Source organism: Bos javanicus, chromosome 9 (assembly GCF_032452875.1).
Source record: "Bos javanicus breed banteng chromosome 9, ARS-OSU_banteng_1.0, whole genome shotgun sequence".
NCBI classification, from domain to species: Eukaryota; Metazoa; Chordata; class Mammalia; order Artiodactyla; family Bovidae; genus Bos; species Bos javanicus.
In genome coordinates, this window is record NC_083876.1 from 74,533,400 (window position 1) to 74,547,411 (window position 14,012).

At 42.0% G+C, this 14,012-nt stretch overlaps 1 protein-coding gene and 1 non-coding gene across 5 annotated transcripts in view; both read right to left on the minus strand.

Moving 5' to 3' along the window:
• Positions 1-14,012, minus strand: part of MAP7 (microtubule associated protein 7) — a 176,383-nt gene that overhangs the window by 152,838 nt on the left and 9,533 nt on the right. The window lies entirely within an intron of this gene.
• Positions 2,377-2,449, minus strand: TRNAG-CCC (transfer RNA glycine (anticodon CCC)). Its single transcript has one exon. It is a non-coding gene; the product is annotated as a tRNA-Gly (tRNA).

Genomic DNA, 14,012 nt, shown 5'->3' on the forward strand with positions numbered 1-14,012 from the left:
CCTGGTGGCTCAGTGGTAAAGAATTCGCCTATCAATGCAGGAGACTCAAGATATACAGGTTTGATCCGTGGGTTGAGAAGATCCCCTGGAGAAGGAAATGGCAACCCACTCCAGTATTCTTGCCTGGGAAAACCCATGGACAGAGAAGTTTGATAGGCTATAGTCCACAGAGTCACAAAAAGAGTCAAACATGGTTTAGCAACTAAACAACAACAAACTCACTTATCTAAGAGGGGACCCAGGGGTACTAAGGTAAGGAAGACATCCTATCTAAATCCTTGACATGGCAGAGTAACTTCAGACAATTCACTACCCTCTTGGTACCTCAGTTTTCTCCATAAAATTGGGTTTATGACACCATTTGTCTCATAGGATTAGGGGCAAGGTTTAAATGATGGCTGGTGCCAGCATAAAAAAGTGCTTAATAAATATCAGCTGCTTTAATTATATTTTATAATACATTTTTATAAGTAGTTCACTTTTGCTTCATGATTATTTAAGGTGTTTTCAACTGTCAACTGCATCTAGGAATACTTTTGCTATTTATTTACTTATAGTGCCCAGCCTCAGAGAAGGCAATGGCACCCCACTCTAGTACTTTTGCCTGGAAAATCCCATGGACAGTGGAGCCTGGTAGGCTGCAGTCCATGGGGTCGATAGATTTGGACACGACTGAGTGACTTCCCTTTCACTTTTCACTTTCATGCACTGGAGAAGGAAATGGCAACCCACTCCAGTGTTCTTGCCTGGAGAATCCCAGAGACGGGGAAGCCTGGTGGGCTGCCGTCTATGGGGTCGCACAGAGTCGGACACGACTGAAGCGACTAAGCAGCAGCAGCAGCAGCAGCCCAGCCTAGGGCTGGAAATGTACTAAATGGTTAGCAAATGCTGCTGGGAGAAAAACAACAACAGATAAATCTTCAGAAATCTTTCCCTCCAAAGGCGGGGAGATTTAATTAACGCATTTTGATTTGTGGCTTAGAGAAATGTAGGAAGTTTCAGATATGGGGTTTATTTAAAATCATGTCAACCTGTGACATAGGCATTTGGACGAAAATGAGCTGAATGGGTCTCAGAAAGCATCTGAATCAGCATCATTTTACATTCAAGGAAGCCCAGGCCCATGAAATGAAGTTCCTTGCACAAGTCAAATGTTACTTGGCAGCAAGTCTATGATGAAAATTTAGATTCCCTTCTTCCTACTTCAATCTTCCTTCATTAATCAGATGATTAATAAACACAGGCCAATTATCATACATAAACATACCTGAAATATTTTCAAATCTATTTTAGTTCCTTCTAGAGAATCAGGCCGGTACTTACAAAAGCAACACACATACAAAGTATAGTTGAAACTACCTTTTGGAAGAGAAAATGAATATCAATGTCTTGGGCAAATGACAGATTTCATTCAGAACATATTCCTCACTCAAATATAGCTAACCACTGAGTTTAATAAAGTACTACTGAAAGAAGAAAAAGGGATCTTCTTCTCCACCTAGAAGGACAACAAAAAACTTTTACTAAGAGTGGTTTTTGACCTCTGCAGAAGGTGTCCAGTCCATTACTTTCAGGGATGGTCTCAATCATTTTATGGGAGAAACGCAACAGCAAAGCAAATACTATATAGCATTTAAGTTGTCCTGACAAGATACAGATTTCAGGAAGGAGTCCTCCTTGATGTCTGTGGCTGCACTCAAGGTTCCCAGCAGAATGCAGGTCCTGGGGAAGAGAGATCACAGGACAGCCCAGCTTCAACACTCAACCCAGGCAATCAAAAGTCTTACTCTTCTGTGAACTTCACTGCAATACCCCTCAGTGAGGGAGACGGAATTGTTCCTGCTCTAGCCTGAGGGGTCTCCTGGAAAATTTCAATTTGTCTCAAAATGTGAAAACCACTAAAATGGCTGTTTTGTTTTGCTTTGTTTTTAAAAGAATACAAGTTACATTTAAAATCATTTTTGGGGGGGCGGGGGGAAATGAGAGCCTACTGAAGGAGGTCAGAGATTGCCACCATCACTCAACTCATAAGGCAGTGTGGTCTCAAGTATAGGAATATAAGAACCCAACAGCTGGCAACATGTTTAACTTCCTGTCTGACACTGTGCCAGGTGCGTTAGATATGTTATCTTGAAAGTCAAAGTGTTAGTTGCTCTTTGGGACCCCATGGACTATAGCCTGCCAGGCTCCTCTGTCCTGGATTCTCCAGGCAAGCATACTGGAGTGGGTTCCCTTCTTCAGGAGATCTTCCTGACCCAGGGGTTGATCTCGGGTCTCCCACATTGCAGACAGATTCTTCACTATCTGAGCCAACAGGGAAGCCTCAAAATATTTATTTAGTTGCACTGGGTCTTAGTTGTGGCATGTGGGCTCTAGTTCCCTGACCAGGGATCGAACCTGGGCTCCCTGCATTGGGAGAGCAGAGTCTTAACCACTGGATCACCAGGGAAGTCCACAAAGTGAAAGTCACCAGGCTCCTCTGACAATGGGATTGTTCAGGCAAGAATACTGGAGTGGGTTGTCATTCCCTTCTCCAGAGGATATTCCTGAGCCCGGGATCGAGCCTGGGTCCTCTGTATTGCAGGTGGATTCTTTACCATGTGAGCCACCAAGAAAGCCCATGTTATCTTGGTTAGTTACAGCAGCCCTGAGAGAGAGGAGTTGTCACTTGACAGATCAGGAAACAGGCTCAGAGAGGTTCGAGTGACACAGCTAGTTAAATCACTGAGTCAGAATTAAACTCAGGCCCATCAGCTCTAAAGCCAAGAAGCTTTTATCCTGCTGCCCTGTGGATCCTGACTCCAAAACCCACCACATCACAGTCACAGCTGTGACCAGTCACAGGAAAGCAAACAGTTCAAGATCAAATAATTATAATAAAGTATTTTTTCCTATCCATGAAGTACACATTTGTTACCTCATTTAAGACACATGAATACATTTGAGATTAGTTTCCTAAATACTCAAACCCAGGATTTTACAGATACAGAGGTTTAAGTTATGCAACTGTAGGACTGCCCTGGCTCAATCCCTGAAGGGGCAGAGCCTGAGGCTATAATCTTTTCCTTTTTACACTCTGATCCAAAATAAAACCAAATGTGAAAAGGGGGAGAGTGGGACCTTAAATTAATATTCCCAGAATTAAAAGGAATACTACTCTGAACTTTACTGTTCTCAGCACTAATTAGCATTTTCAATTCAACATGTCACGACTGTCCTTGCTTGTCGCCTACAGATACAGGAGCTTCATTCAGTTCCCATGGAATGCGGGCACGTAGACTTCCAAGAATCAATCAGGTTTTACAAGTGCTTTGTTTAAACTGTTAAAATAGTAAGTGATGTAGTAACAAAGACTCCGCACAAATGAGACTGCTACTGCTACTGCAAAGTCACTTCAGTTGTGTCCGACTCTAACTGGTGCAAAAGGGTAGATTTTACAACTAGCCTGGCTTTGTACAGAGAAAAAAATATTAGCAGAAAAATCACCAAATGTACTGAAAAATCGTAGGTGGAAATGGTACCACTCACTCATCATTGCTGTGAACCAAACAGGCCAATAGGCCCTTGAGCAACTGCTGTTTTCACCCCACTCCCACAGTACACAATGAATTTATGTCTGTTTGTCTTTCTACCCTGGCTGCCTGGCTGGCACCAAACCATGAGCACGAAACAGAGTTAAACCTGCTGATCTGCAGGAGAGTTAGCTCATGACTTGGGCCTCGTTGTCGAGATGTTATATAAGAGACTAAACACATGTAGGCACACGCATCCCACACATACCCTTCAGGCTGCTGTTCATATTTATGCTACCCAAGCTTTTGTGACCACAAAACTGGAAAACAGCGATAGTTCCTGAGTGAATCTAAGAATTGCCTCTTGCAAAGAAAAATCTGCTTCATCAGTGAGAAAGCATACCTGGATTTTCCTTTCTGAAAGCCTAGTGAGCTTTACAAAAACGTTATAGAAATGGTAAAGGGGCTGATTTGCACTAATCAAGGACTGTAGCTGAAAACAAAAATCACTACTGCTGGATCACATGACCAGTCACTGGTAAATTACAGTTCTATATCCATATAAGTTACTTTCCAGTGGGGCCCAGAAGTGCCAAAATGCTTTCCCACATTTCTATATTTGCAGAGACTATTAATTCTTCAAAACTCCTAGATTTCAGTAATCTTTTAAATACTTTATGCATCTCCCCAAAGCAAGCTGCAATTTACTGCAAGCAGGAGCTTTAGAAATACATATTGTAATGTAATTTAAAAAATCTTAGCTGGTTTGAAAACGACAAAGCCAGCATAGGTGGATGTGAAATCAAAACAACTCCTAGGGAACAAAAGGTCCCAGATGGTTCTCTGCCATCCCCTTCCTTGAAAGTTAAAAGGCTTCCTTACAGTTTCCTAGAATGATGCTACTTCCCGATGGCATATGTGGCCATAAAGGCACAACATTGTGCCATCTTGCAGCATTAGGCTGAGCTGGACAAAGAAATACTGCACAAAGGCAGACTGACTCTATGAAAGGAAAATAAAGTAGGTTTGCTTTGATCTTCCTTACCACCTTTTGTTGAGCTTCCCTGGTGGCTCAGATGGTAAAGCATCTGCCTGCAATGTGGGAGACCAGGGTTCGATCCCTGGGTTAAGAAGATCTCCTGGAGAAGGAAATGGCAACCCACTCCAGTACTCTTGCCTGGAGAATCCCACGGATGGAGGAGCATGGTAGGCTACAGTCCATGGGGCCGCAAAAAGTCAGACACAACTGAGCGAGCTTCACTTCACCACCTTTTGTTAACAGGTTTATAAGAAAAAGGGCTTCCCTTATAGCTCAGTTGGTAAAGAATCCATCTGCAATGCAGGAGACCCTGGTTCGATTCCTGGGTCGGGAAGATCCCCTGGAGAAGGGATAGGCTACCCACTCCACTATTCTGGCCTAGAGAATTCCACGGACTATATAGTCCATGGGGTTGCAAAGAGTGGAACATGACTGAGCAACTTTCACTTACAAGAAAAACAGTGAATACTACCCTAGTAGTTATGTGCCATCAATCAAGGAGTACCAGGTTCCTGCCATGCCTTTTGTAACATTTCTATAAATCTTTGCTGCATGAACATTTCATGGTGCTAGCAAAGTCCACTTTCCCTTGTCTGCTCTGTCATAAACAAATGTAAAACCCTGAGGGATCATTTATCTGATCGTATGGTACAGATACTAAGTTTTCTTTAAAACCTTTCCTAAACATTAGATATCACTAGCTAAGTTGCAAATGTTATAAAACACCACATTAAACTTTAACCCAGTACCATACGCTAGAGAACCTTTAGGCTTTCCTGTTCATTATTCTCAGTGGTAATACTTTATTAATATACATCACATGGGCTTCTGAATTCCTTGACCAAAAGTTAAAATGCTCATGAAAGGTCCTTTCCTTTAATGATGACAGTCTCATGAGTTTAGATAACCAATTTTAGAGATTCAAAATGAGGCAAAGAAATCAATCATTGGATTCAATAGAAGAATGAGACAGATGGCCAGAGCAGTGTTTCTTAAAATCACCTAATCCATCACTGCTCTATGAGCAAATTACATGTTTAATTTTTGAACCACACAATTAGAAAGACAAGAAAACTAAGAAACAGGCTCCTCATTTCTAGGAGTTTTGGTAAAACAAAGATGCAAGATGAGGTGCTCTGGCGGATGACACTGGAGGGCAGGCAGGTGCCAAGTCATATAATTGTTCTCCCAAACAAGGACAGGGGCATCACTGAGGAGTGGTAATGACTAAATGTGTGATTCAGATGGGCCAGTCTGGCCGCTGTGCTTGGATGTGTAGGAAGGAACAAGGAGTGAGACTTAAGAAAACCTTGTCACATAATAACTTTGTCCAAGTGGAGAAGAGGGATCTCAAGCGGTGGCTGGGAGGAGAGAAAGCAAAAGACAGAAATACAAGAATCACTCATTCACTTTTTTTATACAGGCATTCCCCGGCATGTGGAAGACTTATGCATGGGAGTGAGCATGGATATACCTACAGTCCAAATAAAAGCTGAGATGTAGGCAGTGGGAAGAAAAGGTTAATGTTTTTATGAAAGACGCAGATGAGAACGGAGGGTTTTACATCTGCAGAAAAAACAAAGCTGAGTGATGGCTCGAATCAGGATCAAAATGATCAATGGTTTGAAATAATGGACTATAGCTAAAAAGATGGGTTTAGTTGTGATACATATGAACACCTCTTCTTGTACTAAAAAGGAACAACTGCACAGGTACAAAATGAAGACCTACCCCAGCTTCAGCAGACACAAGGAAGGAAGACCCTCGGACAGCAAGCTTCCTACACTTCACTGTGAGGAGGCAGTGACCATCCTGACCGCATCATGTGGCACTGGGTCAGAGGAGCAAGCCTTCTCCATTTCTTGGTCCTCAGATCACATGGTCTGAGCTCGATATTTCAAACGGGATGAGAAATAAGAACCTATTCAGAAAAGAAGCTAAGATTTATAAAGATTCAAGCCTGTAACATAGGAGGATCATTGGAAAAACAGTACATTTACTCTGGAGAAAATAGGACTCTGGAGGAATAAAAAGAATGGATTTAAAGGCGAACTTTCAGTGTAGTTTAAGCACACAGACTGAGGTTGGGTGATTGGAAGTTACCAAATGTAACGATCTGGGCCTTCCATCATCAAGGACACTGGAAGTTACCGAATGTAACGATCCGGGCCTTCATCATAGAGGACAGTCCTGCACAAACACTGATCCCTGGTGATATGTTGGGCTAATGCACGGTACACAGTTGGAGTTTCAGACTCTAGAGTCCCTTCTGATCCCGCCATTCCGTGACCTGACGAAAATGGAAACTCAAGCTACATTCTCAGGGAAAACAGTCAGGCAGAGAGAAGAGCCCAAGAGAGGTTCAAATTACCCTCTTCCTTGCTGTCACTGACTTTCCACACTTAAACTTCACAGGGCTTCACTCTGTAGGCAGCTCTGCAGCCGTATTGCTTTACTCATTCAACTGATGCCCCCCAGAGGTTTCAGACTTAAAGCTAAATAATGCAAACAATGGAAGCCTCCCTCAGTGGGTGTGCAGATAGCAGAGGCCTGTGCTATGATTCCAGCACCTGCAGCTCGCAGACCTCCCTCTTCTCTCACCCACCCACAACTTACTGAAAGCTACTGGGTGAAAAACTCTGGGGAAGGGGGCGTAAAGGTGAATAAGACGCACAAGTTTGCCTTTCACGACACAATTTATTACGGATGCTTCACTGTGGCTGTGTGACTTGAGAGATGACATCTAAAGGTTTGTGAGTGAAAAGGCAATAAATATAAGCCAATTTAGTTTATTACTTTATGGACATTTTAAGGTGAAAGACAGTCCTATGTCTTTAGGCCAGTGAAGAACAGAACAGCTCAAGAACAATGTGTTTCAGACTCTGAAACCTACCCCGCCAATCCTTACCCTCTGCTGCTCTTCCCAATTCTCCTAACACAAAAACTGACATCAATTGGGATTTTTTTTTTCCAATTTGGGAAGGTTTAATATCCTCTTTTAACCTTAAGATTAAAATTTTCTCTCAAAAAGTAATTTAAGTGTTTTGCATAATTTTAGAGGTAAACCCTTGGTTTTCTTTCTGTGGGTCGACATATCAGTCAGGGTTCAGTTCCAGGTCTTTGGAGAAAAATATAATATGTAAAATATATATGCTAAGTCACTTCAGTCGTGTCCGACTCTTTGCGAACCTATGGACTGTAGTGCACCAGGCTTCTCTGTCCATGGGATTTCCCAAGCAAGAATACTGGAGTGTGTTGCCATTTCCTTCTCCAAAATATATATAAAGAGATTTATTTTAAGGAAAAATAGCTGCTGCAGTTGTGGAGGCTGGCAAGTCCAAAACTGTAGGGAAGGCCAGCAGGCTGAAACTCAAGCATGACCTGTATGTTACAGCCTTGAGGCAAAATTCTTCCTTCTCTGGAAAACCTCAGTTTTCACTCTGATTGCCTTCAATGATTGGATCAGACTGTCTAGATTATCGAGGGTAAGCTTCTTGATAAAGGAGGAGATATTTAAAGTCATTTGACTGTAAATGTTAATCATATCTGCAAAATACCTTCACAGCAACACCTACTCCAATGTTTGACCAAACTGGGCCCTGTAGCCTAGTCAGGTGACACATAAAGTTAACCATCTCAGTCAGTGACCCCGAGAAGAAGACCCTATTCCCACGCTGAAACAAAGCATGTCAGAGGTCTACCTGTCAATGATCATAACCTTCATTGAATAGGCTGGATACTATCTACTCAAATCATTTCCAGTATTGCAATGCTCTATGAAAATAGTATTCATAAACTGGACACCTCAGAATAAATCCCCCTGTATTTTCATTGATGATTTTTTACCGAGACTCCAATACAGGTTGGCTTCAAAGCATCAAATAAATCCTTTTTTATCATTATAAGAACAAAACAGCCTGGTTGTATAAAAATTAAATGGTCTATAAAGTATAGATATGAAACTTAAAGAAATCCTTCCTACTGTTTCAATCAGAGGAAACTATGGCAGAAAGTGAAGAGGAACTAAAAAGCCTCTGGATGAAAGTGAAAGAGAAGAGTGAAAAAGTTGGTTTAAAGCTCAACATTCAGAAAACGAAGATCATGGCATCTGGCCCATCAGTTCATGGCAAATAGATGGGGAAACAGTGGAAACAGTGTCAGACTTTGTTTTTTGGGGCTCCAAAATCACTACAGATGGTGACTGCAGCCATGAAATTAAAAGACACTTACTCCTTGGAAGGAAAGTTATGACCAACCTACATAGCATATTCAAAAGCAGAGACATTACTTTGCCAACAAAGGTCTGTCTAGTCAAGGCTATGGTTTTTCCAGTGGTCATGTATGGATGTAAGAGTTGGACTGTGAAGAAAGCTGAGCGCCAAAGAATTGATGCTTTTGAACTGTGGTGTTGGAGAAGGCTCGAGAGTCCCCTGGACTGCAAGGAGATCCAACCAGTCCATTCTGAAGGAGATCAGCCCTGGGTGTTCTTTGGAAGGAATGATGCTGAAGCTGAAACTCCAATACTTTGGCCACCTCATGCGAAGAGTTGACTCATTGGAAAAGACTCTGATGCTGGGAGGGATTGGGGGCAGAAGGAGAAGGGGACGGCAGAGGATGAGATGGTTGGATGGCATCACCAACTCGATGGATGTGAGTTTGAGTGAACTCCGGGAGTTGGTGATGGACAGGGAGGGCTGGCATGCTGCAATTCATGGGGTCACAAAAAGTCGGACACAACTGAGTGATTGAACTGAGGTGAATGGCATGTAGATATATATGGAAGGAGAGATAGTGAAATAAAACACATTTTTCATGAGAAGATAGTGTGCACGAAGATTTAAGGTACTAAACTTTACATAGTTATTGATTTATTTGTTAACTAGAGCCAACTCTGAGCAAAGACGAATTATACAATTCTCTGGCACAGTTCTGAAATCAACCTAGTGGAAGGAAGGGACTAACAAATGCTAAAGTATAAAGTGCTGGTGGGCAAGTTTGAGGTTTGGTCATTTTTATTCAGTTGAAGGCTCCCAGTGAAAGGATTAGCAGATCCATTGTAACTGTGTGCAACCAACTAGAAGCCTAAACCTAAATTATACAGGTACGGACTTCCCTGATCTAGTGGTTAAGACTTCACCTTCCAATGCAGGGGGTACAGGTTCAATCTCTGGTCAGGGAGCAAAGATTCCACATGCCTCAGGGCCAAAAAACCCAAACATTAAAAAAAAAAAAAAAGCAATATTATAATAAACTCAATAAAGCCTTTAAAAATGGTCCAAATCTTTAAAAGTAAATAAATTATACAGGTAAGAGAGAAGTATACTTGGGTTAAATAGCCAGCCCAGAAGCTTTCAAAATTTGCAAGTGCTAAATAAAAAATGTCCGTAATGCATCAAAGTGTGTGCTAGTCACTGAGTTGTGAAACGTCCCTAGTGCATCTAAGTGTGTGTTAGTCACTGAGTCGTGTCCAACTCTTTGTGACCTTGTGGACTGTAGCCTGCCAAGAATTCCTCTGTCCATGGGATTCTCCAAGCAAGAATACTGGAGTGGGTTGCCATTTCCTGCTCCAGGGGATTTCCTGACCCAGGGATAGAAACCGGGTCTCCTATATTGCAGGTGGATTCTTTACCATTTGAGCCACCAGGGAAACTCAATGCATCAATAATCACTTAAAAAAAAAAAAGATATGAAGTACTTCCATGTAGATATTACTAGCAACCCAGTTTGTTTTTTGATAAACACAGTTTCTTTTTGTCTTGCCTAACTTAGGGCCATCAAGATTTCAGGGGGCTCTTACATAGAAATAAACATCTCAGAAGGATGGATGAGTTGATAAGGACACTCAAGGCACCCCAAAACCTCATCTCTAAAACCTTTTACCTTACACATCCATGTTCTAAGCCCTCATTTTAAAACTCATGTACACTTCAGACAGGCTACTGAGGAAGGATTACAATGCCAAATGAGACTTGGCAAACTTCCTAAAATATCACAAACACACCATTTTGCCTTTTTATCATAAGGCAAAATAGCTACTCTTCCATTGTTAAAGGTACTAAAATTTTGGCTGTGTTAAAAAAAAAGGCTGTTCCAAATACATGCAATAGTGCAGAAAGGAATCAACCTCATAATAAAAATCTCTTCTCCCTCTCAAATTTTTTTCTTGCTGGAGATAGTATTACCTGGCTCCACAGGCACAGAGGAAGAGACTCACCCTGAACCCCTGAAACAAGAGGCACCCATGTCTCCCTAAAGCACAAAGCCAGGCTGCATCCAGTTCAGTATAAAAAGACTTTGTCCTTGCTTTCTGTTTACAAACCAAAAGAGGGTGGTTTACATAACCAAAGCTGTTTGCTTTAAAAATAACTGCAACACTGAAAATTGTTCCATGAATTGTTTTTAGGTAGGTACATCAGTAACAGAAAACCATGTGCTTTAGACAAGAAAAACCCATCATACACCTCAGAGCAGTGTGAACTCAACTTCACAGGTGTCCAAGAGCCATACACCGAGTCCTATTTCTGAACCAGCAGCCAGATTTAGAATAGCCCTTTTCTCTTCCCTCCTGACATTCTATGCTCCTCCTCTTCCAAAACCTTCTTGAATGACTCCTTTATCACCTTCACAATGACATGAGGTTCTAATCATGTGTATGGTTTAGACTTGTGTTGTACAAATTGGTGGATGATGGGGACTCTTTTTTTTTCCCCTCCATGCTCAGGGTAGCAGGCAAATGTAAATAAACAAGATGACATTCTCAAAGCTGACTACTTCAAATACAGTTGGACTACCAAGAAATTCAACTAGAAATGCCAAACTAGTGTTCTTTCCCATGAGGCTTCATTGGATTGAAGACTACGACATTTGTCCTCTCATAGGTCTCCTTAGCTCCATCTCCCTTTTCTCTATTTTCATGCTTTCTTTCTGCTGCTGCTGCTGCGTCGCTTCAGTCATGTCCGACTCTGTGCGACCCAACAGACGGCAGCCCACCAGGCTTCCCCGTCCCTGGGATTCTCCAGGCAAGAACACTGGAGTGGGTTGCCATTTCCTTCTCCAGTGCATGAAAGTGAAAAGTGAAAGGGAAGTCGCTCAGTCGTGTCCGACTCTATCGACCCCATGGACTGCAGCCCACCAGGCTCCTCCGTCCATGGGATTTTCCAGGCAAAAGTACTGGAGTGCAGTGCCATTGCCTTCTCCGGCTTTCTTTCTATTGTACAGCTATTTCTTCAACTTGTATTTTACTTTCTGATTCTCAGCCTGGGGCTTAACACAAAGTCTCTGGACAAGGCATGTGGATGCATCTTGCTATATACCAACAAGAGCATCTTCACAGAGATGGTAGATGGTAGGAAGCCACTGTTGCAAGATAAATTAATGGGTTTGTTCTAGTGTTAAGCATATTATATAATAATGTCATTTTCAATATTAATTTTTTTCACTGAAGAATGATACAAATTTTAAGAAAGGATGGCAAAAAGCATATTTGTTCAATTAGCACAGTATCTACTGTATATATAAACACAATCTGAAGTCATCTAAACCCAGGACCCCCTGAAGGAAGTAACATTTTAAGATTTACTAAGTTCAAGATATAAAAGTCTAAATTGCAAGGTGAAGGAGATAGTGTTTTCTTAGGGAAAATGTCTCTGCACGTGTGCATATCTCACTTTCTCAAAGACACACACTCACATACACAACCAGAATTGGCCTTGTAAATGGAGCCTCTGTAACTTAACAAAGTCTCTTATAAAATTCAATAGGAAACTGACAAATAAGACAGCTTACTGATATTTTCTCTTTCGTGTCTGTACTTTGAAGAAACCCAAACTTTCTAATGGAAGTTAGCAGAAGGCAAGCTGTATATGCTTCCTCTATTTTCCTCGTAGCGAAAGTCCCTTAGTCGTGTCTGACTCTTTACAACCAATGGAGTATTCAGTCCATGGACTTCACCAGGCTGGAATACTAGAATGGGTAGTTGTTCCCTTCTCTAGATGATCTTCCCAACCCAGGGATTGAATCCAGGACTCCCACATTGTAGGCGGATTCTTTACCATCTGAGCTACCAAGGAAGCCCAAGAATACTGGAGTGGGTAAGGCTATCCCTTCTCCAAAGGATCTTCCCAACCTAGGAATCAAACTGGGGTCTGCTGCATTGCAGGTGGATTCTTTACCAGCTAAGACATTCAATGAAGTGACAGTGACTTCTTAAGGATATACAAACCAGGCAAGTCCATCTTTGTGGTTTGAAAAGAATGGAAGTCCACCTTTCATGTAAAGTACAATAATCCTATAGCAATCACACTTTAAGAACATTTAGAACTATAATATGTTAATAAAAACACATTTGAATACCATACAAAGGAAACAAAAATAAGCCAAGATGGGCTGGCATGGCTGTCCGACTCAATTACAACACAGTCCATGAGTCTCACAGGCCAGTGTGTCACAGTCTTCTGCTGGGAGGTTGTGTGCGACACTGTGACAGGTGAGGAGCACCCATGTGCTTTGATGACGCTTCCCATACCTGGGACAAGCCAATGGCCCTGTGATCACAGCTGCTGTCAAGCCTGAATCAGCACTATATTTGAATCTCTTATTATGGAGACTTCACAATTAGAAAATTTGCTTAAGGGAGAGCATGCCAGGGTCCACAGTGTCACAGTGATGCAGTACTAATCCTTAATAGTCATGACCACAGTGATTATAACACTTCATGCCTTTGCTGTGTCAGACACTGATCTACATGTTTGACGTGCATTAACTCATTTAATCCTCACTCTATGAAGCTGTTACCAATTTCTCTGTTTTAAAAAGGAAGAAACAGAGGAATGATCAAATAACTTATCCAATATCTCTCAGCTTGTCGGGGTGGGGAGTAGAGCTGAGATTGCAACCCAGGCAGCCAGACCCCAGAGTCCTAGCATAAAGTAATTTGTTGTTGTTTAGTCACTAAATCATGTCCAATTCTTTTGCAATCCCATGGACTGCAGACCACCAGGCTCCTTTCTCCATGAGATTTTCCAGGCAAGAATACTGGAGTGGGTAGTTATTTCCTTCTCCAGGGGATCTTCTCAACCCAGGGATCGAACCTGTCTCTCATATATTGGCAGGCAGATTCTTTACCACTGAGCCACCTGGGAAGCCCCAGCACAAAGTAATAGTTTAGCATCGTCCCTAAATAATTAGGCAGTCAATTCTGAGAGTAAGACTATACGTCTCTCCATGTGCTCAGTTTCAGTATAATCTTGAAGAAAAACAACAACAAAAAAGATCCTCTTCTACAGGGATCATTGCCATTGCATCACCCCTACTGTCCTTTCTGTTTTGGCCTTGTATTTTACAGTTTAGCAGGCACCAGCTGCAAGGAGCAGAAAAGAGGAGACCAGTTCTGCCAACGGAGTAGGCACCCACTCCAGTGCACTTGCCTGGAAAATCCCATGGACGGAGAAGCCTGGTAAGGC